The 25,553-nt window shown below is 36.5% G+C and overlaps 1 non-coding gene across 1 annotated transcript; it reads left to right on the top strand.

Moving 5' to 3' along the window:
- Positions 1–25,008: 25,008 nt before the first annotated feature.
- Positions 25,009–25,115, top strand: LOC146929300 (small nucleolar RNA R71). Its single transcript, XR_015009151.1, has one exon. It is a non-coding gene; the product is annotated as a small nucleolar RNA R71 (small nucleolar RNA).
- Positions 25,116–25,553: the final 438 nt, after the last annotated feature.

The following is a 25,553-nucleotide window of genomic DNA, read 5'->3' as shown; positions in this document are numbered from 1 at the left end:
GGAAATTCACTGCCCTAAACTCGTCACGAGAATCCATCCTCCGGGAATGCCTTGATAAGGAGTTTAAGGAGGAAGGCATCATGCCGCCAAAACCATTAAGAGAAACTGCAAAAACAGACAGGACCAAGTACGACCTCTATCATCAATCTCGCGGCCACAACACAGAAGATTGTACCAACTCCGTGAGGCGATCAAAGAAATCATCTCGGATGGAAAAATGACACGGTTCACTGCAAACAAAATCAAGTGAATATCTTGACGTTTCAGATTATTATGAAGTTTGACAAATTAAGACATTTTTATGTATCATATCAATGAACAATCATGCATCAACATTTATGATTAAACATAAATCTTCCTATGAATTATTAACAACAATGATGAATTAGTTTGCAGCTCATGTCAATAGCTCAGATAGAAATGCATAAGAATAATTTATTTCAAATGTGAACAGATAAGTATTCATAAAATGATGTAACACATTTAACATTTAACATGATAATTAAGAAGGGATTTGGGGCAAATAATGAGATAATATTATGCATGAAATTATACATAACAGAACCAACCCCTTGTTCAATTATAAGAACACTAATTTATTTTAAATGCACCCTTAATATATCTTGTTAAAGCATAAGACATCATGCAATGATTTAAATCATCAATTATGACTTGTGCAGTTGCAAATGAGTATCATACCATCATGAAAGAAGTATGAACAAAGAGTGAAAAAAATTATTGCCTTTTAAGGTTAAACATTTGATATATGCACATATTAGATATGATAGAATTTGATGCATTCAATCATCATATTTATTATAGTGCAAATAAATGCGTACCTTATATGATGATATCCCTCACTTTGAGTTTCAATGAAGAGAGCATGTTTCTCTTCATTTGAAATACTTTCTCATCTGGATGGAGAAGTCCAAACAACAATAAGCATACCCTTCTGAAGCAATTTAATCATCAGTAGGTTTCTCTTCTTCTTGGTCTTTCCAGCTTTCTGATTTGTGTCTCTTTTAACATATCCATATGTTTCAGGATCTGCAGACACATGGTCAATGATAGGCCAAACCGCAAGTGCACGGTCTATCGAAGTAATAGTAGTAAGAAAGAGTATCGTTCCGCTAGGGAGTTGTGAATTCAATTAACTTTTAGAGAATGATTAGAAGAGAAGAAAGATTATAATATAGTAGGTTAATTGCTGAAGGTAAATAACAATAATAATAAAAGAGCCTTGGGATCATTGGTTCGTCATAATAACAAACCCTTCACTAGACAAGACTTTAACTTCTAATTTCATGGTTTACACCTTAATTTCTAAAGACCGGTTTCCCTTAGCCCCTCACCTTTCCGATGAAAGTCCGGTGAGAGTTTACTCCTAGTAACCAAGCCTATTTCGCTGACTTGATTTCTAGAAGATGCTTGTAAGGATTGAAACTACTTGTGTCTCAATAATTGCAAAGACTATTTCGCTGCCTTTGCAATTATTGTCTAGATTCACTTGTTCCAACATCAAAGCTCCGCTCTCGCTTTATGAATTGATGTTTGGGATGATGGATTAACAATTATCAAACCCCCCACTTTCGCTTCTACAGTTTGATAATTGTTAATTCATGTTATAACGGTGAAAATAAATTAGAAATTACGATTACATAAAATTAGGGTTAAAGCTTGGTTCGATTAGGATTATGTCATTAGACTTATCCAATAATCCCAAGAAAAGAAAAATCTACTCGCTAACGTTCATCGTAGACATGGGGGAAGAAGAGAGAAAACAATAAAAGAACAATAATATAAAAGTGAACTTTTATTCCAAGAACAAAAGATGAATGTTTATGATGGAGAGCTACTCTATTTATAGTTTTACAATTGAATTAAAATCTAAGCAACTATAAGGGCTAATCAGTAAAACTACAATAGAGTAACTTGGGCCCGAAGAAAAAGCAGCAAAAGAGCATCTGGAGGGTGGCACGGCCGTGCCACATGTTGGCACGGGCCGTGCCAAGCTTCTGACTTGGTGGAGACATATTTTTGTCCCGTATCTTCGTATTTTCGCACTGTATTTGCTCCAGTCCTCTTTCTTTTGCTCCAAGACACCTTCCATCATATATTCTTTCCTGAAATAAAATAAAATGCAATTTAAAGTAAAATATTCAAAAAGGAAATAAAACTAAAATAAAATAAAACTAAATCTAAATAAAACGGTATTAAATAAAGCATTAAAATAGACTAATATATGACTCATCAAACTCCCCCACACTTGAATCTTTGCTTGTCCTCAAGCAAAAGGCAATGGACATAGCAGCAACAAAAAAATTAAGAATGGCAATGCAATTAAAAACAACATGTCTCTTTGAAGGTTTTGTTTCAAGTACACTAATCAAAATTTCAAACATTCATCGTGAACCTATTCAACCCAACATCAAGTCTCAAGTGAGTGTGTGTGTGCAGTCCAACCTTTTTCTTGCTCCTGTATAAGACATATATTATGAGGAACAGGTTCTATCCTTAATGCTAAAGTAACCGAGAAAAGTCTTTTCTTCATTTCATATAAGAGTGATGGGAATTTAAGTTAAAATTAAATTAAATTAACAATTAAGCACAAAGGGGCTGCAGATGCTTAGGGGCTATCTATCCTCATAGGAAGTCTTCTCGGATGTAATTGTCCTTTCCCCCTAGATTCAAAATCACCCTAAGCAGTGCTGCAAAATTATTTATTTATTTCATCTCCGCTGTTACACCCTAATTTTGGACCTAAAAATACTTGTTCAATTCTTCTTTTCTTGCATTTCAAATCATTTGAACTGTCTCTGATCAATTGCATCTTTCTCTGCATCTTATTTCAATATTGTTTGCAAAATTCATGAAAAAGGGCATTTTAGTCATTTCCTATGTTAAAATTTCTTTCAATCTTTGAAAAATTGTTTGAGTCTTTTCAACTGGTTTGAATAAGTCCTTATTTCAATTCTATGTCAAAATCCATTTTTAAAATTGCATTTGAAGTCATTTTGAGTCAGTTTAGCCCCTAGGGGCACTTTAGTCTTTTCATGTGTTAAAGCCCTGTTTAAATTCTAAAAATTGTCTCTGAGTCTTTTAATTTGCTTGTATAAACTCTTGCTTCAATTCCATGTCAAAAAACCATTTTAAAATTGCATTTGAGTCATTTTGAGTCGTTTTAGTCCCTGAGGGCATTTTGGTCGTTTCACATAAAATTTCTGATTCATTTTTGTTGCTTTTAATCGTCTCGCTTACGTTAATTTTCAATTTACTTTTTCAATTCAATTTTAGTTTTAATTTTCATTTTGGTCCTTGTACTTTTGTTATTTGCATTTTAATCCCTTTTTAAGTTTGTTAAAGTCAAAGTCAAGGTTTGTTACAAGTCAAGTGCCACATGGCATTGTTTCATTGGTCCAAGCATTCCCACATCATCTATAAATAAGTCAAGGTCATGGTCAAATAGAAAAAACAAATCATTTTTTTTCTTTCACCAATTTTATTTTCAATTTTTTTCCACAAAATACAAAAAACCACAAAATCATTTTTCTCTTTTTCCCTCTTCTCTCTAACCGCCCCCTTTTCTTCTTCTCCCACCACAACCAACTTTTTCCACCACCTCTAACCACCCTAACTAACTTCCTCCACCACAATCTTCATCTCTAACAAACTTCCACCACCACCAAACTTCCATAACCACCACACCTCCACCATAATCCACCATTATCGATCCATTTTGTCACCATATTCAACAACACAAAACCTTCACACACACTCCTATAAGCAATTCGGTTGCAACCTGCAACAAAGTCATCAACACAATCGCAAATCGACACCAAACCAGCGCAATATCTGAAGCAAACCGAGCTTGAACATAGCAAAAACGAAGAAGAAGAGAACCGAAGTTTCAAGGTTCGAACAACAACGAGAGCAGCAGCGCTTCTGGACCTCAAAGGAAGGAAGCAAATCTGAACCAAAAACAAGCTCGGATCCATGAAGCAAGAACGTGAAGGAGGAAACTGAAACTGCACCCAAGCATTCAAACCGTCCAGAATCAAGAAAGGTAACGCTTCATCTCTTCTTCTTCGTTGGTTTATCTGTAGATCTAGGCTTTTGTATTCACTCTCCTTGGAAAAATGATTTGAAAGAATAAGTTTGAAGTAGATTTTGTTTGTTGTTTAAGTTTGTTTTGCCTCTAACAAAGTGTTTTGAAAAGATGAAGAAAGAAAGAGAGAGCAGCACCGTTTTCATGTTTAAGAGGAAGAAGATTTAGGACTGGTTTTGGTTAAACTATTGCTGGACCGGTTCGGTTGAACCGACCCGTTCCTGAACCGGTCCAGTCTTCTTTGACCCAATCTAGATCCATATGTCTTGGTGTTGGGCCCATCCCACTTGCTGAAGTGCTGTTTCTTCTTACTAATTGTTATGTATACACCCTTGCAATGCTTGCTGCATCCCCTGCTTAATTGAATCTTGCACTAGTTTTTTTCCTAAAAAATTGCGATGTTTGTGTCTTGTTAATTCTAATTGTTTTTAGCATTGATACATGATTAATTTGGATCTAAAAAATATATGAAGATATATTGATTTCTTTGTCAATCCATTGATTTTCATTTTTGTTAAAGTGTTGAGAAAAAACTCCAAATTAATCATGTTTTTTTGCATAGTTTTTTTTTCTTGTGTGTGTTTCTTGAATTTGTGCATATTAAATTTTACCTCCAAAGCATGAATTATGTATGTGAGTTTCATTCTTGTTTGCTTGTTAAATTTGCACTTGAGTCTTGATAAAAAATGTGGGAATAAATGTGATAACTATGCTTATAGGAATCATTATGAACTTTGTGAAATATTAGTCCTTTTGATTCTTGTATCATGACTGAAAATTTGGCTATGATGTTAGAATCATTGGATTCACATTTCACAAGGTCCATAATGATTTATTTTAGGCATGTTATTATGTCGATCCCTTGCACTTTAATCTTTTCAATTGTTCTTGGTAAATTCTTGGCTTCAAAGTGTGTCAAAACATATGCTCATAATCTCTTGGTTATTTTTATGTCATTACCCTATCTTTTCTATGATCTTTACCCTTTCCAAAATGTCTAAAAAATGTCAAGTCTCTTTTATCACTTTTAGTTAATTTTGCTTGTTACTTCATTTTCAAGTTACATTTACTTTACTATGCCTTTAGTGTGTTGTTTCTATTTCATTTGTGCTACTAACTCCTTTTTTTTCATGTCTCCTACCCCATAGCATCTTGCATATTCACTTTGCATATTTCTCTTTTTTCTTTCTTTCTATATTTCATGGGCAAGCAAATAGAATGTAAAGTTAGGGTTTTGTAATATTTTACTTCGTGCCTTTAAATCTCTTGCAAGACTATAGAATGTATCTAGGGTATGATGTAATAAGGACAATAGACTCTAATAATGTACACCGACACAAGCACCGACACATGCACACACATCACTTTAGGTATATGGCTAGGATATGCATGTTCAGATGTATGTTTAGGATTGTATGTTTAGATGAATGCTTAGGATTTACACTTAGAAAAATCAATTTTCCAAAAAAACATGAACAACATCACTCAAATTCTATTTTCTTAATAAACCTTGGGATCCAAAATCCCATTGTATTCTCTTTTATTTTCTTAATCAAATTTTAATGAATTTTAATCATACTTTGACTTTCATTTTCCAAAATCATTAATCAAACCTCACAATTTCACAATCTTATGCCCTTGAGGCCTCTTTTCCCATTCTTCAAAATCCCATTTTCAAACTTAAAATCAATCAACAAAAACAAAAATATTTTTGAGAGAGAACTACGGTGGATTTGATCCCTTAAAAGGGTACGTAGGCAAGGAATCAAAATTCCTTCAATTCAAATAAAATAAAAATTCAAACACATTCTTCTCCCTCCAATTCTTCACTTAGAAAACTCTTAGGTGCAAATATCATTTTTCAAATAGCATTTAAAAATAAAGCGCGCGCGTAGAAAATAAGGACGGTTCCTATAGGATACTATAGTCGTTATGGGTGCCTAACACCTTCCCGTAGCGAAAACAACTCCCGGACCTCGATTCTCAAGGGTTTTGCTTACTTTTTCCCTTCCCAAGAAAAAATAAGATATCACCGGTTAAAAAGGTTCAAACGTAATCAATGTTTGACACCCGAAAACCAAGATAAAACAGCTGGCGACTTCACTGGGGAGATTCGAGAGTTACGCCTAGTCTTTATTTCCACGCTTGCGCTTTCGTTTTTGCTTGCTTCTTTTTGCTTTCCTATGTGAATAAATGTTTAATTTCTTGCAAACGTGTGGGGTGAGAATATCAAAAGTCCTACACCCGGGCTGAGTGAACTTAGGATTTAGGGGGGATATAATCGACAATTCATTCCGGGGGTTGCCTCGTGTTTTGGATTATGCGATCAATCCCACATAGCTAAGGCATTTTGGGAGTGATGTTGTCGGCGCGTGTTGTCGCGTTTAGGCACTTTACTTCTAATTGTTCTATGACGCTATGAACCGTAGATAACCAAACCCATCCATGGCCATTTTCTAGGATGTAGTGCGGAGGCTAAACCGAGTGTTGTCTCGAGTTTTAGTCGTCACGCGATACTACACTCAAGTTAGACCTTCTTATGTATAATCATGGAGCGAGTGTTGTCTCGTGACACCGTGATATACGTTGGAGAGGTTGCAACTTGGGAACTTTTTAGAACCCGGTTACTATTTCCTAATGCCCTAGTTTCACCGGACACCGTGTCCACCCTTGACTCCTTGACTTTGAATCTTAACCCTCCATGTTTTCTCCGAAATTGAACATAATCATGCATACATGCATAAACTTTTTTTCCATGCATTTATCGGAGGACTTAGACAAGTCATCTTTTGAACATCACGGATGTGAACACCAAGTGATACCATCTCAACTAAACTTCTAGTTTTGCTCAAGATCTTCAAATAAAATCGTGTTTTTCCGTGATTTTTCGTTCACAACCACTTTGACAAGTCTTCTGACAAAAAAAAAAAGAGTTTTTTTGCATTTGCATATCATGCATCATATGCATCATTCATCGGTCACAAATGGCTTCCCGTGCTCATTGTCTCCTGGTTCTTCTGCCGCAGTCTGAAAAGTGGCTTGTGCTCGCAAGATTCACCAACCAGATAGAGTTCATCAGACAAGATTGTACAAGAGAAGAAACATGGCTAACCTTGAGGAAGAGAATGCCAGCCCCTCGGGCCAGCCCATTTAAGAGTCTAATCTGGACGAGATTTTGAGGCTTATTAAAAAGAGCGATTATAAGATTGTTGACCAGCTGCTGCAAACTCCGTCAAAGATATCCATCTTGTCTCTGCTCTTGAGCTCAGAAGCTCACAGGAAAGTGTTGATGAAAGTACTGGAACAGGCCTATGTTGATCATGAAGTCTCCGTGGATCAGTTCAATGGAATAGTGGGTAACATTACCGCTTGTAATAACTTGGGGTTTGGTGATGATGAGCTCCCCGAAGCAGGAAAACACCACAACTTGGCTCTACATATCTCGGTGCACTGCAAGTCTGACATGATATCCAATGTACTGGTGGACACTGGATCATCTTTGAATGTAATGCCTGAGTCTACACTGAGACAGTTGAGTCATCATGGACTCTCCCTAAGGGGAAGTAGCTATTTGGTTAAGGCTTTCGATGGATCTCGCAAAGATGTTCTCGGGGAGGTAGATCTGCCAATTACCATTGGTCCTGAGACGTTCCAGATCACTTTCCAAGTCATGGACATCAATGCTTCTTACAGTTATCTCCTCGGAAGACCGTGGATTCACGACGCTGGGGCAGTAACTTCTACTCTGCACCAGAAACTCAAGTTTGTGAAGAATGGTAAGCTTGTCACTGTACATGGTGAAGAAGCGTATCTGGTTAGCCAAGTGTCATCTTTCTCTTGCGTTGAAGCAGGGTCCGCTGAAGGGACGTCATTTCAAGGTTTGACTGTTGAAGGTGCAGAACCCCAGAGGGCTAGTGCTAGTATGGCTTCGTTGAAAGACGCCCAGAAAGCTGTTCAAGAAGGGCAAGCTGTTGGCTGGGGCAAAGTGATTTAGATTTTGGAAAACAAGCGCAAAGAGGGCCTTGGATTCTCCCCAACATCAGGCGTTTCAGCAGAAACTTTCTATAGTGCTGGGTTTATCAATGCCATTGCTGAAGATGCTGCTGGAAGTAATTATGTGCCTACATTTGTTATACCAGGAGGCACTGTGAGAAATTGGGAGGCCATTGATGTTCCTTTAGTCATGCATGCTTCCATGTAATGTGTCTTGTTGCTCATGTTTTTCTTTGTTTTCAAAATAACAATCCTTTCGCTCTGCCCAAGGCGAAAGTGATATCATTTTAAGGGCGTGTTTGTTTCGGCATTGCCGTTATCAATAAAAGTTGTCGTTTTTCCCACGACTCTTTGTTTTTTACTTTTTAGTGCCTTTTCTTGGAAATAATGGTAATGCCAGAAAAAACCAAAACATCTGTATTTTTCTTATTAATTTCAAAAATCTGCATGAAAAACTTTTTCTAAAATCATCCCAATCATATTATGCAGATTGAACCACAATAAACCCGCTGAACACAGTGACCCTATGGTTCCTCCAAATTTTGAATTCCCTGTATATGAAGCTGAAGATGAGGATGATGATGAAGAGATACCGTATGAGATCACTCGACTGCTTGAGCAAGAAAGAAGAGCCGTTCAGCCTCACCAGGAAGAAATTGAGCTTATCAACCTGGGTACTGAAGAAAACAAGCGAGAGATCAAGATTGGTGCTGCACTTGAGCCAGAAGTGAAAAAGAAGATCACTCAGCTTCTCCATGATTATCCAGATGTCTTTGCATGGTCCTATGAAGATATGCCGGGTCTAGATCCCAAGATTGTGGAACATCGGATACCGACAAGACCTGAGTGTCCTCCTGTCAAACAGAAATTGAGAAGGTCCCGTCCAGACATGGCTCTTAAGATCAAGGCTGAGGTACAAAAGCAAATTGATGCGGGCTTCCTCATGACAGCTGAATATCCTGAGTGGATTGCCAACATTGTACCAGTACCAAAGAAAGATGGGAAAGTTTGAATGTGTGTTGATTACAGAGATCTGAACAAAGCCAGTCCAAAAGATAACTTCCCATTGCCTCATATTGATGTACTTGTTGACAGTACTGCTCAATCCAAAGTGTTCTCTTTCATGGATGGTTTCTCTGGTTATAATCAGATACGAATGTCACCTGAAGATAGAGAAAAGACGTCCTTCATCACTCCGTGGGGAACGTTCTGTTATAAAGTGATGCCTTTTGGCTTGATAAATGCAGGTGCTACCTATCAAAGGGGTATGACCACTCTGTTTCATGATATGATTCACAAAGAGATTGAAGTATATGTTGATGATATGATTGTGAAGTCAAGTGATGAAGAGCAGCATGTTGTGTATTTGAAAAAGATGTTTGAAAGATTGAGAAAGTACAAGCTGCGGTTGAATCCTAATAAGTGCACATTCGGTGTACGATCTGGAAAGTTGCTAGGCTTCATTGTCAGTCAGAGAGGCATTGAAGTTGATCCTGACAAAGTCCGAGCCATCAGAGAGATGCCAGCCCCTCAAACTGAAAAGCAAGTCAGAGGTTTCCTCGGACGTCTGAATTATATTTCAAGATTCATATCTCACATGACTACTACTTGTGGACCAATTTTCAAATTGCTCAGAAAGAACCAGCCTGTTGTATGGAATAATGAATGCCAGGAAGCTTTTGATAGCATTAAAGAATACCTGTTGGAACCACCTATCCTTGTCCCGCCAGTGGAAGGAAGGCCTTTGATTATGTATCTGTCAGTGTTAGATGATTCTGTGGGCTGTGTCCTCGGTCAATAAGACGAGACTGGAAAGAAAGAACATGCTATCTACTATCTGAGCAAGAAGTTCACTGACTGTGAGACTCGGTATACAATGCTTGAAAAGACTTTCTGTGCTCTAGCCTGGGCTGCCAAACGCCTGCGTCATTATATGGTGAATCATACAACTTGGTTGATATCCTGAATGGATCCAATCAAGTACATCTTTGAAAAGCCTGCTGTTACTGGAAAGATTGCACGTTGGTAAATGTTGTTGTCTGAATATGATATTGTGTACAAAGCTCAGAAAGCAATCAAAGGAAATGTCATTGCTGAGCATCTTGCTTGTCAACCTCTTGATGATTATCAGCCGATTAAATTTGATTTCCCTGATGAAGAGATCATGTATTTGAAAGCGAAGGACTGTGAAGAGCCACTGATCAATGAAGGGCCGGATCCCAATAACAAGTGGGGATTGGTGTTTGATGGTGCTGTTAATGCTTATGGTAAAGGAATTGGAGCCATCATTGTAACTCCGCAGGGGCACCACATTCCTTTCACCGCTCGAATAACTTTTGAATGCACAAACAATATAGCTGAATATGAAGCATGCATCTTGGGCATTGAAGAAGCCATTGACCTGAGAATTAAACACCTTGACATCTATGGAGATTCTGCACTTGTTATTAATCAGATAAAGGGTGAATGGGAGACTCATCATGAGAAGCTGATCCCTTACCGTGACTATGCAAGACGTCTGTTGACATACTTTACAAAGGTCGAGCTGCACCACATCCCTCGGGATGAAAACCAGATGGCTGACGCTCTTGCTACTTTGTCTTCCATGTTTCGCGTGAATCACTAGAATGATGTGCCCGTAATCAAAGTGCAGCGTCTTGATAGACCCGCTCATGTGTTTACTATTGAAAATATGCCAGATCAAGCTGATGAAAGTGTGAATGATAGAAAACATTGGTATTACAACATCAAACAATTCTTGCAAAATCGTGAATATCCACCTGGTGCTTCCAACAGGGATAAAAAGACCTTGAGAAGATGGACTAGCAAATTCCTTCTGGACGGAGAAATCCTATACAAGAGGAACTATGACATGGTCTTGTTGAGATGTGTTGACAAGCAAGAAGCTGAGAAGTTGATGCATGATGTACATGACGGTACTTTTGGGACCCATGCTTCGGGTCATACTATGTCAAGGAAACTGTTAAGAGCCGGTTATTACTGGATAACTATGGAACATGATTGCCACAAACATGTTAAAAGATGCCACAAATGTCAAATTTATGCCGACAAGATTCATGTGCCTCCACATGCCCTCAATGTTATCTCTTCCCCATGGCCTTTCTCTATGTGGGGCATTGACATGATCGGAAGAATTGAACCAAAAGCTTCCAATGGACATCGTTTCATTCTACTTCACCAAGTGGGTTGAAGCTGCTTCCTATGCAAATGTGACCAAGCAAGTGGTAGTAAAGTTTATCAAGAATAACATCATCTGTCGATACGGTGTTCCCAACAAAATCATCACTGACAATGGTTCCAATCTGAACAATAGCATGATGCAAGCTTTATGTGAAGAATTCAAGATTGAACATCACAACTCTTCTCCTTATAGACCTCAGATGAATGGTGCAGTTGAGGCCGCTAACAAGAACATCAAGAAGATTGTTCAGAAGATGGTCACTACTTACAAGGACTGGCATGAGATGCTACCTTTTTCCTTGCATGGTTATCGTACTACGGTGCGCAGTTCAACCGGGGCAACTCCTTTCTCTCTTGTGTATGGTATGGAAGCAGTTCTCCCTCTGGAAGTGGAGATTCCATCTCTTCGAGTAATCATGGAAGCAAAGTTAACTGAGGCTGAATGGTGTCAAAGTCGGTATGATCAATTGAATCTGATTGAAGAAAAACGTATGGATGCTATGGCTCATGGACAGTTGTATCAAGTGCGAATGAAGAATGCTTTTGACAAGAAAGTCCGACCTCGAGAATTCAAGGAAGGCGAGCTTGTATTGAAAAGAAGGATAAGCCAGCAACCCGACCCAAGGGGCAAATGGACACCTAACTATGAAGGTCCTTATGTTGTCAAGAAGGCTTTCTCTGGTGGTGCTTTGATTCTTACACACATGGATGGCGTTGAACTCCCAAATCCTGTTAATGCCGATATAGTCAAGAAATACTTTGTCTAAAGAGAAAAGAACAGCGTGGTAGGTCGAAAACCCGAAAGGGCGGCCTAGGCAAAAATGCGCTTCCCGGTGGATCGAAAACCCGAAAGGGCGATCCAGGCAAAAGTTAGGGACAAAAAATGAATGAATATGAAAAAGCTCGCTGAGATTGTACGCAACTCAGGCAAGAATGGGCGCCTCGATGAGCCGAAAACCCGAAAGGGCGGTTCATGCAAAAATGAGGTTGACAATAAAAAGACAAGTAACTATATCTGGCAAATCACCATCACCCCTTAGGGCATCTGCAACTGTCAAAGATCGTCTTCATCAGAAGCTTCTGTACTTGTGAATTCAAAATTTCTATGAAATGTAGCGGTCATCGTGTTCAATGTATCACTAATCAATAAAATTACCATTTTCCAAGCTTTGTGAATCCGTGAAGTCATGCCTTTGGCTAATTTTCACTCTTCTACAACAATTTGAGCCTTTCTATTGTTTGAAATTCTGTTTTCCTTCTACTTTCAATGCTATATACAAAATATTTTCCTTCTATTTGATAATGTCAATGTTTGAAACAAACATTTTTGAAAATTGAAAAAAATCTTTTCCTGTCCATTTTGAAAGCAAACTTGAGCAATAGGGTACATTTCAAGGAAACATGCATGAATAAATGAGTGTCAATGTCTATTTCAATACATGTTACAAGAGGGTTACTCCCCAGGATGATCTGTGGTCAATGGCAAGAATGAAAAAAAACAGAATGAAAATGAAAAAGTGAAAAAAATACAAATGAAAAGCTCGCTAAGTTGAAAACCCGAAAGGGCGGCTTAGGCAAAAATGAGCACCCCGCTGATTGACAACCTATGAAGGCAATTCAGGCAAAAATGGGGCAATGAAAAGAACTTTATTCCCCGGTGAATCGAAAACCCGAAAGGGCGGTTCAGGCAAAAATGGGATTGAAAAATGAAAAGAATATAAAAGCATTGACCACAGATGCGAACACCTAATGTTTACCCAGCACTGACACGCCTAGCAACGGCGACCTGTATCCAAGAACTTTCCAAGGGTCCCTCCTTTACAAGTTTTAGTGCCCTCAGCCATGGTTTCGATACGTCTCTCAACGACGGTCTCTCCAAAGAGGTTCTCCCCTGTGAATATGTTGCAGCACGAGCCACTACGTGCCCAACCACCTTCCAATGTTTTGTCTGTCTCTGTGAAATTCCTCTGTCAAACTGCAAACCAATCATGCATTTCAAGCATTCATACATGTATAATCATGCATTTCATGTGCTCATACATTCAATAATCTTGTTATACCATACATACATGCTGCATTTCCAATTTCAACTTTCAGTCCAACTCAGTTTCCACTTTCAATTCAGTTCAATTTCCACTTTCAATTTGAATCAACATTCAATTTCCAATTCAACTCAATTTCAATTTCCAAATCAATCTAATTTCAATTTCAACTCAATCCAATTTCAACTGTCAAACTCAATTTCAACTTCCAATCCAATTTCAATGTCAATTTAATTCAATTCAATCTCAACTTTTAATCCAATCTCAATTTCAATTCAATCCAATTTCAAATGTTAAATTCAAACTCAACTTCAATTTCCAATCCAACCCACTTCCAATTTCAATCTAATCACAATTTCAATTTCAACTATCGAATTCAATTTCAATCTCCAACTTCAATCCAATCACAATTTCAATTTCAACTGTTAAACTCAATTTCAATCTCCAATTCCAATCACAATTTCAATTTCAACTGTCAAATACAATTCAATTTCAACCTTCAATCCAATTTCAATGTCAATTTAATTCAATTCAATTCCAATCTCCAATTCAATTCAATTTCAATCTCCAATTCAATTTCAATTTCAATCTCCAATTCAATTCAATTTCAACTTCCAGTTCAACTCAATTTCAATCTTCAATTCAATTCTATTTCAACTCTCAATTCAATGTCTATGTCTATGTCTCTAATTAATCTCAATTTTCAATCTCCCTTTCAAATCTCAAGCTTTCAATTCAATGTCTAAATCAATGTCAATTCACTCTCAATTTGCTTTTGGGCCAACAAAAATGGTCATGTCTATCTTCAAATCAAGTCAATGACAATTTACCCTCAATGGGTATCTTGTTAAAACAGACTTCCAATTTGTATCTTGTTACTGGTCAAGTGCCAAGTTCGATCCAAAGAACAACTTGTACCTGCTTATATACCTATACTTCCGGACAAACGACAAGTTCGATCCAAAGAACAGTTTGTACCCAGCTTATGCTTTGTTATTAGTCAAACGACAAGTTCGATCCAAAGAACAGTTTGCACTCACTTACATGATGTGGTGATGATCCAACAGCAAGTTTGATCCAAAGAACAGTTTGTATCTACCCTTTTGTCTATATCTCCAGCCAAACAGCCAGTTCGATCCAAAGAACAGTTTGTACCTGTCTATCTGTTTGCATCTTCAATCAAGTGTCAAGTTCGATCCAAAGAACAGCTTGTATCTGCCTATATGTCTATGTTTTCGGTCAAGTGCCAAGTTCGATCCCAAGAACAGCTTGCACCTATCTCTTGTCTTGTATTCCTTGGTCAAGTGGCTAGTTCGATCCAAAGAACAGCTTGTGCCTTATTTTCTACCCCCTGGTTGGTCTACCCTGTCAATGTCCACCTGGATCCCCAGTGACATGACATGCTCCATAGACTCTAGTCGTTTGTCTTGCATTCATAATCAAAATATTGCATGGCATTCATGATTCTGAAAATCCGAGAGCGTATTTTAATGTCCAAAAACAGTGCAAATGTTAATATTTAAGTATCTTCGTCCTGTCAACTCAAAGACTTCGTCTCTTGACTCTCCGGACAAAGAAACTTAAATAGGGGCAGCTGTTACACCCTAATTTTGGACCTAAAAATACTTGTTCAATTCTTCTTTTCTTGCATTTCAAATCATTTGAACTGTCTCTGATCAATTGCATCTTTCTCTGCATCTTATTTCAATATTGTTTGCAAAATTCATGAAAAAGGGCATTTTAGTCATTTCCTATGTTAAAATTTCTTTCAATCTTTGAAAAATTGTTTGAGTCTTTTCAACTGGTTTGAATAAGTCCTTATTTCAATTCTATGTCAAAATCCATTTTTAAAATTGTATTTGAAGTCATTTTGAGTCAGTTTAGCCCCTAGGGGCACTTTAGTCTTTTCATGTGTTAAAGCCCTGTTTAAATTCTAAAAATTGTCTCTGAGTCTTTTAATTTGCTTGTATAAACTCTTGCTTCAATTCCATGTCAAAAAACCATTTTAAAATTGCATTTGAGTCATTTTGAGTCGTTTTAGTCCCTGAGGGCATTTTGGTCGTTTCACATAAAATTTCTGATTCATTTTTGTTGCTTTTAATCGTCTCGCTTACGTTAATTTTCAATTTACTTTTTCAATTCAATTTTAGTTTTAATTTTCATTTTGGTCCTTGTACTTTTGTTATTTGCATTTTAATCCCTTTTTAAGTTTGTTAAAGTCAAAGTCAAGGTTTGTTACAAGTCAAGTGCCACATGACATTGTTTCATTGGTCCAAGCATTCCCACATCACCTATAAATAAGTCAAGGTCATGGTCAAATAGAAAAAACAAATCATTTTTTTTCTTTCACCAATTTTATTTTCAATTTTTTTCCACAAAATACAAAAAACCACAAAATCATTTTTCTCTTTTTCCCTCTTCTCTCTAACCGCCCCCTTTTCTTCTTCTCCCACCACAACCAACTTTTTCCACCACCTCTAACCACCCTAACTAACTTCCTCCACCACAATCTTCATCTCTAACAAACTTCCACCACCACCAAACTTCCATAACCACCACACCTCCACCATAATGCACCATTATCGATCCATTTTGTCACCATATTCAACAACACAAAACCTTCACACACACTCCTATAAGCAATTCGGTTGCAACCTGCAACAAAGTCATCAACACAATCGCAAATCGACACCAAACCAGCGCAATATCTGAAGCAAACCGAGCTTGAACATAGCAAAAACGAAGAAGAAGAGAACCGGAGTTTCAAGGTTCGAACAACAACGAGAGCAGCAGCGCTTCTGGACCTCAAAGGAAGGAAGCAAATCTGAACCAAAAACAAGCTCGGATCCATGAAGCAAGAACGTGAAGGAGGAAACTGAAACTGCACCCAAGCATTCAAACCGTCCAGAATCAAGAAAGGTAACGCTTCATCTCTTCTTCTTCGTTGGTTTATCTGTAGATCTAGGCTTTTGTATTCACTCTCCTTGGAAAAATGATTTGAAAGAATAAGTTTGAAGTAGATTTTGTTTGTTGTTTAAGTTTGTTTTGCCTCTAACAAAGTGTTTTGAAAAGATGAAGAAAGAAAGAGAGAGCAGCACCGTTTTCATGTTTAAGAGGAAGAAGATTTAGGACTGGTTTTGGTTAAACTATTGCTGGACCGGTTCGGTTGAACCGACCCGTTCCTGAACCGGTCCAGTCTTCTTTGACCCAATCTAGATCCATATGTCTTGGTGTTGGGCCCATCCCACTTGCTGAAGTGCTGTTTCTTCTTACTAATTGTTATGTATACACCCTTGCAATGCTTGCTGCATCCCCTGCTTAATTGAATCTTGCACTAGTTTTTTTCCTAAAAAATTGCGATGTTTGTGTCTTGTTAATTCTAATTGTTTTTAACATTGATACATGATTAATTTGGATCTAAAAAATATATGAAGATATATTGATTTCTTTGTCAATCCATTGATTTTCATTTTTGTTAAAGTGTTGAGAAAAAACTCCAAATTAATCATGTTTTTTTGCATAGTTTTTTTTCTTGTGTGTGTTTCTTGAATTTGTGCATATTAAATTTTACCTCCAAAGCATGAAAAATGTATGTGAGTTTCATTCTTGTTTGCTTGTTAAATTTGCACTTGAGTCTTGATAAAAAATGTGGGAATAAATGTGATAACTATGCTTATAGGAATCATCATGAACTTTGTGAAATATTAGTCCTTTTGATTCTTGTATCATGACTGAAAATTTGGCTATGATGTTAGAATCATTGGATTCACATTTCACAAGGTCCATAATGATTTATTTTAGGCATGTTATTATGTCGATCCCTTGCACTTTAATCGTTTCAATTGTTCTTGGTAAATTCTTGGCTTCAAAGTGTGTCAAAACATATGCTCATAATCTCTTGGTTATTTTTATGTCATTACCCTATCTTTTCTATGATCTTTACCCTTTCCAAAATGTCTAAAAAATGTCAAGTCTCTTTTATCACTTTTAGTTAATTTTGCTTGTTACTTCATTTTCAAGTTACATTTACTTTACTATGCCTTTAGTGTGTTGTTTCTATTTCATTTGTGCTACTAACTCCTTTTGTTTCATGTCTCCTACCCCATAGCATCTTGCATATTCACTTTGCATATTTCTCTTTTTTCTTTCTTTCTATATTTCATGGGCAAGCAAATAGAATGTAAAGTTAGGGTTTTGTAATATTTTACTTCGTGCCTTTAAATCTCTTGCAAGACCATAGAATGTATCTAGGGTATGATGTAATAAGGACAATGGACTCTAATAATGTACACCGACACAAGCACCGACACATGCACACACATCACTTTAGGTATATGGCTAGGATATGCATGTTCAGATGTATGTTTAGGATTGTATGTTTAGATGAATGCTTAGGATTTACACTTAGAAAAATCAATTTTCCAAAAAAATATGAACAACATCACTCAAATTCTATTTTCTTAATAAACCTTGGGATCCAAAATCCCATTGTATTCTCTTTTATTTTCTTAATCAAATTTTAATGAATTTTAATCATACTTTGACTTTCATTTTCCAAAATCAATAATCAAACCTCACAATTTCACAATCTTATGCCCTTGAGGCCTCTTTTCCCATTCTTCAAAATCCCATTTTCAAACTTAAAATCAATCAACAAAAACAAAAATATTTTTGAGAGAGAACTACGGTGGATTTGATCCCTTAAAAGGGTACGTAGGCAAGGAATCAAAATTCCTTCAATTCAAATAAAATAAAAATTCAAACACATTCTTCTCCCTCCAATTCTTCACTTAGAAAACTCTTAGGTGCAAATATCATTTTTCAAATAGCATTTAAAAATAAAGCGCGCGCGTAGAAAATAAAGACGGTTCCTATAGGATACTATAGTCGTTATGGGTGTCTAACACCTTCCCGTAGCGAAAACAACTCCCGGACCTCGATTCTCAAGGGTTTTGCTTACTTTTTCCCTTCCCAAGAAAAAATAAGATATCACCGGTTAAAAAGGTTCAAACGTAATCAATGTTTGACACCCGAAAACCAAGATAAAACATCCGCGTAGGAAGTTTTTTTGGATGTAATTGTCCTTTCCCCCTAGCATTGATGAATTTATTTCATTTAAGTTCAAATTAGGGAGTCACCACCACAATTAGGAAGTTAGAGATTGTCCTTTCCCCCACATGTTGGTGCCATTCTCCCGCCCTATTTATCATTAACAATTTAAGAAGAATATAACAATTAAGAACAATTTATTATTTTCCCACACAAACTTATACTACTTTTACTCTGAAGACTTTAAAGGGTCTAAGTTAACACTAAAGATAGAACGTGCTCCTTAAAATACTTATTCATACACTTGCTCAAAGATTGCAACCGGGTGCTTTTCTCATTGGAGATTTTCACAATAAAACAAGATGTGGGTATAACAAGAACAAAAGGAACACAATAAACTACTTTCATGTACAAGAAACAACCTTTAAAGAAGAGACAAAACAAAAAATTTCATGCCATATTTTATATTAAAAACAAGCTACTAGTTATGCCTCTTGCTATAAAAACAAAACAAAAGAATAAAGTTCAAGGGAGTTTGGGAACACTACGACTCTAGACACTTTATTAGGCCCCCCCCACACTTAGAGGAAGCATTGTCCTCAATGATTCAAAAAGAAAAGAAAATTAAAAGAGAAGAAGAAGAAATAAAGGAAGAAGAAGAAGGAGTAGAAGAAAGAGTAGGAGAAGGAGAGAAGAGATAAGGGAAGATAGGAAGAGGAAAGCTCACAATTGTTCATTGAGGTCCATAAGGTGGACTTTGGAGGGTGAAGGTGTTGTGTCATGTTTCGGAGCATGTGATTATTTTCTTCATTTATTCAATTGCTCCTTTGGACATTGTTCCTTTCAACACCTTGTCCTTGTTTCTCAGTGCTTATTCTTTGAACTTTGGTTTGCATCTATGCCCGCCGTTCATCATTATAGCTTCCACCGGCTTCTTGTTCATGGTGCAAGTTTGCACCTACCTCCTCTTCATTACCATCATCATCACCATCATTATGTACCTGTGGGTTAGTACCAACATAAAGCAAATTTTCCACCACCTCCGGATTAGTTATGTCCGAATTAGATAGAATAATCAAACAAATTCTCCATTCATATTGGTAATTGTGAGTAGTCCCATGGGATCTAAGGAAGGACAAAGTAGTGATAGTATATAATTTTAGATAATAGTTTATCTCTATCCCCTTGATCCCTTGTTTCATACTCACCCCAAACTTTCTAATAAAAGTGATGATTGCACCTACCATTATATCACCCTTATGATCCTGTTTCTTTTTAGCAATTGAAACAAGATAATCAAGCAAATAATAGCAAATGTTAACAGGATGGTTATAAAGCATAGCCTACAACATGAATAATTCATTAGTCCTCATCATTCCTATCTCTTTCCTAGTCTATCCATAGCATTAACATCAGGGTATCTACAAGCAGAAATAAGTTTTAGAGATAAGAGATTTATACCTACTCCTTTGCTTGTTATCTTTAAAATGGATGTCATGGTTGTGGAGTGTTGATTTCTTCCTTCTTGCATCATCATCTGAGCCAGCAATCTTCTTCCCTAATTTTTTTTAATATTTTTTTTAAAAAAAAAATTTCTTAGGCACAAATTTTATTTTATTTTTTTCTAAATTTTTTTTTTCAATTTTTTTTTCTTTGCATCATCTTGGACAAGTACCTACAAAACAAATTTAAATAACACAAAACAAACAAAATAAAAGCAATAAAAGTCATGGGTTGCCTCCCACGAAGCGCTCGTTTAGAGTCATTAGCTTGACGGTTTAGAAAGTGGTTTATCTATCCTATACCCAATCTTTCAGAAAGGGACAATGACATCAAACTAACATTCTCTCCCAAATCACACATGGCTTTGTCTATAGTTTCAGATCCTATGACACAAGGTAGGGAAAAGCTTTCTAGATTCTTAAGTTTAGGTGGCAATTTGCTTGGAAGTATTTCAATAATATTCATAAACTGCTCATCTAACTTGGACTCATTAAACCCTTGCGTTAATGGAATTTCATGCTCATGAGATGGTGAAACGAATGGCTTTTCATTCTCTCCTATGACTTTCTCACTTTGAGGCTCATCACTCCCTATCTCTCCTTCATTGTTCTTAATTTTCACAACGGGGTCCTCTAATTGTTTACCATCCCTAAGAGTAATAACACTTATATGGTTTTTGGGGTTGGTTTCGGTTTGGTCTAGGAGGACTTTGGAGGATTGAGAGGAAGTAGCCACATGTTGGGGCACTTGAGAAGTCTGAGTCTCAAGCATCTGACTGTGAGTAACTATGGAGTCTTCTTTTGATGTAAGTTTGGCAAGAGAGTCCTTCAAAATTTCAGTTTGATTTTTAAGCTCTTGGAGCTGCTCGGATTGATTTATACAAAAATTTTCTAAAAAAAGTTTCAAGCTGGATTTTTGAGGGACTCTTTGGTTGTTTGCATAACTGGGTGGTGTTGTTTGTTGTCCAAAAAGATTTTGAGGGGTTTGAAAAAATTTTTGGTTGTTTCTAAACCCTTGATTATATTGAGCATAGTTTACTTGCTCAGGACTTTTAACAACACTACCTAGTTCGCAATCAATGCCAATATGGCCAAATACACCACAAATTTCACAAGAAGGAGATGCAGAAGAAGAAGAAGATGAGATGACACTAACATTTTTGTTTTCAAATTTTTGGGTTAATGTATCAATCTTAACGGCTAGGTGATCATAGTGTTTTATCTTGGTTTTCGGGTGTCAAACATTGCTTACGTTTGAACCTTTTTAACCTTTGATATCTCATTTTTTCTTGGGAAGGGAAAAATAAGAAAAACCCTTGAGAATCGAGGTCCGGGAGTTGTTTTCGTCATGGGAAGGTGTTAGGCACCCATAACGACTATAGTATCCTATAAGAACCGTCTTTACTTTCTACGCGCGCGCTTTATTTTTAAATGCTATTTGAAAGTGTTATTTACACCTAAGGGTTCGCTAGGTCAAGAATTGGAGGGAGAAAAAGGTGTTTGGATTTTGTTTTATTTGGACTTGAGAAGTTTTGACTTCTTGCCTACATACCCCTTTAAGGGATCAAACTCCATGTAGTTCTCTTCCAAAAGTGTTTTTGTTTTTGTTGGTTGATTTTAAGTTTGAAAAATGGACTTTTGAAGAATAAGAGAGAGAGGCCTCAAAGGCATAAGATTTGGAAAAATGTGAGGTGGAATTAGTTATTTTGCAAAAGAAGTCTAAGTATGATTAAAATTCATTAAGGTTTTTGTTTAAGAAAATAAAGGGAAAATTCAATGAGATTTTGATCCCAAGGTTTCTTTGGGAAAAATATTTGAGTGAAGTTGTTCATGTTTTTTGAAAGGAGAATTTTTCTAAGTATCGTGATTCCTAAGCATACATCTAAAGCATACATTCCCTAAACATTCATCTAAAGTATCCATGTGATGTGTGTGCATGTGTCGGTGCTCGTGTCGGTGTACATCATTAGAGTCCATTGTCCTTTACATATACCCTAGTTTACATTCTATGGTCTTGCAAGAATTTAAAAGTATGAAGAAGATTACAAAATCCCTAAGCTTTTACATGCTAAGTCTTAGCAAAATTCAAAGTAATAAGAGCTAAGAGTATAAGATGGAGAATGGGATGCTTGTAGGATGTATGAAACATGAGATGAAAATGTTAGTAGCATAAGGTATCAAAGTGAGATATAGGCAAAAAAAATGCATAGCAAGGTGACAAAATTAACAACAAAAGAAAGCATCAAAACTTAACAAAAAAGAAGCAAAATACATCCAAGAATGTATCACAAAACAAAGCAAATTCATGCCCCCTAATTCTCACATCATAGCAACTTTTCAAAGGTTTTGTTTCAATCATAATCATGAGAATTAGGAGAGCGTATCAAGCCAAGAATTATAACACATTCATAGACATATTTTGCACTTTATTTTCACAAACAATATCCACATAACTTGCAACACAAGAAATTAACAAATTGCATTCACAAACAGTAAAAAAGGACACAAATCAGAGGCAAACATATCACAAGATTACACAACAAGTACAAGTATCAATTTGACAAAATATCATATCAAAACATAGCAAAAATTCACAAGAAAGACAAACAAATCACAAGTGATATCATGTATATTTTTTTATCAATTTTTAATATGTAAAACATTCACAAAAATATCAAGAAACACATTAAAAACACATAGGAATTTTTCTAGGATTTTTATCAAAGTTTTTTAGGCAAGCATTGGTGTAAACAACAACTTACAGTGTCCAAATAGCAAGAAAAAAGAACAAAACGAAAATTTGCAGGAAGACTAGGCCCAAGCCCAAGGGGAAACGGATTCTGGATCATCCAAACGCTTCAGGAGCGTTGGATTGATCCAGATCAAACTTAACCTAGATCTAAAGGCTGAGAACAAAGCTGAGGTGAACCAAGGTTGATTCGGTTCGGTTCAGGGGTCTATATAATAGCCTTGAGACCGGTTCAATTCATTTTCCAACTTTCTTTCTCTTTCTAAGTCTTCTCCCTCTCTCTCTAACATCATCGTTGCTCTTTTCTTCTCACCGGTTTCTGGAAGAAACTGGTCGGAGAAGATGAAGACCGGCCAGAATCTTCATGATTCCGCCGGAATCTTCATCAGACCCGCCGTGACTTCCAGATTCCGGCGAGGTCCAACTCTCACCGTTTCACACAAAACAAAACCCTAACCTAACATACTTTTCATGCTGATTTCAAATATGAGTCCAGATTTTGCATATAAACGATGAATCTTAGTAGATCTACATATTAAAGCTTCGATTTTAACGTTTTTCAAAGTTTTTCGAGGAAAAAGACTTCAAATCCACAGATCTATTTCGATTCATCGTTTAATCTTTCATATAAGTCTTCGATGAAGTTGTAAAGCGAGAACGAAAAGGTTTTGTGAGTTTTACCTGAGTTTAAACGGTGGTTTGAGCGAGACGATGAAGAAAGACCTTGCGAATCTTCTCTGAGCCTCTGGTAAGTGTTGAACCGAAAATAAATTGGTGATATCTCTTCTTCTTCTTCTTCACCGGTTCAATTCCTCTTTGATCCTTCTTCTTCTCTTCCTCAAACTTCTTCTTGTGATCGTTTTATACTTGAATTGCAAGAAGAGAGAAAACAAAACAGTTCGATGATGAGGATTTTCACAGAAAAATCACTGAGAACTTAGTGCGAATTCAACTGAATTTGATTAGGGTTTGTCGAATTGAAACAATTTTGATTTCGATTTTCTGGAGACTGGTGTTGATTTTGTGTAATAGATGATGAATTTGGTGGAGAATTGAGTTGGTTAGGGTTTGGTGATGATGAATATTGATGAAGTTCTTGATGAACTTCAACAATGTTCTTTGATTCTGTTGAATTTCGATCTAACTGCCAAGAGAGAGAAAATCTCTTTCTGTTTTTGTGATTTGATGAGTTGGCGAGTTGTGAATGGAATTGTTGCTGTGCAATTGGTGATGTGACCCTTATATAGGTGACATGTGGACCTGAGACCCAATGAATTGTTGACACCTGTGTTTGGACTTGAGAAATTCGACCTTGGACTAAATTTGGGACATAGGGTCCTTTCTGCAATTTTGAAGATTAGAAGGACCAATCTGCAATTTTTTAAAAAAAGACTAGAAACAAGGACTTGAAACTTAGAGGACTGTTCTGCAATTTTTAAAAAAGGATTAAAAAACGAATTTAAAACCAAAAGGACCTAAATGCAAAAAATAAGGACTTAAATGCAATTTTTAAAAGTTTGGAGGACTAAAATGCAAATTAAAAATAAAATTGGGTAAAAATGTAATAACGTAAAGTGAAACAAATAAAAAACACAAAATGGACTAAAATGAACCAACTACATAAATGAGGTACTTCAAAGTAACCTCTCTCTGTCAAAATTTCATGTGAAAAGACCAAAATGCCCCTAGGGACTAAACTGACTCAAATATCTCAGATGCAATTTTGAAATGGATTTTGGCATGGAATTAAAGCAAGGATTTATACAAACCAATTGAAAAGACTCAGAGACAATTTTCAAAGGTTAAAAGAGATTTTTAACACAAGAAATGACTAAAATGCCCCTTTTCATGATTTTTGCAAATAATATTGAAATAAGATGCAGAGAAATATGCAATCGATCAGAGACAATTTCAAATGACTTGATATGCAAGAAAAACATTTGGATGGTTTTAAATGCAAGAAAACATAGACAAATACACAGTTGAAGAGATTTTTGAGGCAAAATTGGAAGATAAAGCAGGGTAAAATATCAATGTAAAATAATAGCAAACTGGCAATCTCCCAAGGGTCAAAGACACTCATCAGAGATGAAAAAATATTTTGAGCAGGTATTTTTAGGTCCAAAATTAGGGTATAACACATAGTTAGAAACTTCATACATACTTGCCTCCTTTTTGGAGGGTGAAGAATTAGTGATGGCTCTCTCGTTGGTCCACTTGTAATGATTTTGAGCCATGTCTTCAATCAAGGCGTATGCTTCTGTGTAATTCTTGTTCATTAAAGCTCCACCTGCAGCTGCTTCAACATAAATTTTTGTGGTATACAAAAGACCATTATAAAAAATGTGAATAATAAGCCAATTCTTTAAACCATGATGGGGACAAAGTCTAAGCATTTCTTTGAAACGCTCCCATGCATCGTAAAGAGATTCTCCATCTTCTTGAGTGAATTGTGTGATTTGAATCCTTAATTGGACGGTTTTAGAATAGGGAAAGAATCGGGCAAAAAAAACTTGCTTCATTTGTTGCCATGAAAAGATAGAACCAATTTCCAATGAATGAAACCAAGCACTAGCTCTACCCCCTAAGGAGAAAGGAAAGAGGTGCAGCCTTACGGCCTCTTGGTTTGCATTCAAGGTTCCACTGAGTCTGAAAAAGGTTGAAATATGAAAATTCAGATCCTCAGTGGGTGATCCGAAAAATTGATTTTATTGCACTAAGTGAACAAGTGCAGGTTCTATTTCAAAATTGTCCTCAACCGTTGGGTACACAATAGCATCGTATGACTCATTTGAAGATGGGATTGCATACTCTTTGAGAGAGCGTTCCTTAGTCATATCGTTATTATCTTCCCAAGAAGTTAAAGGAAAAAGAAGAAATAGAGAAAGAAAGAAATAAAATAAAATAAGATA

This window comes from Medicago sativa, chromosome 4 (genome assembly GCF_051527215.1).
Source record: "Medicago sativa cultivar Bolivia chromosome 4, Bolivia_mono, whole genome shotgun sequence".
Lineage (NCBI taxonomy): Eukaryota > Viridiplantae > Streptophyta > Magnoliopsida > Fabales > Fabaceae > Medicago > Medicago sativa.
This window is presented reverse-complemented; position numbering and strand designations above follow the sequence as displayed.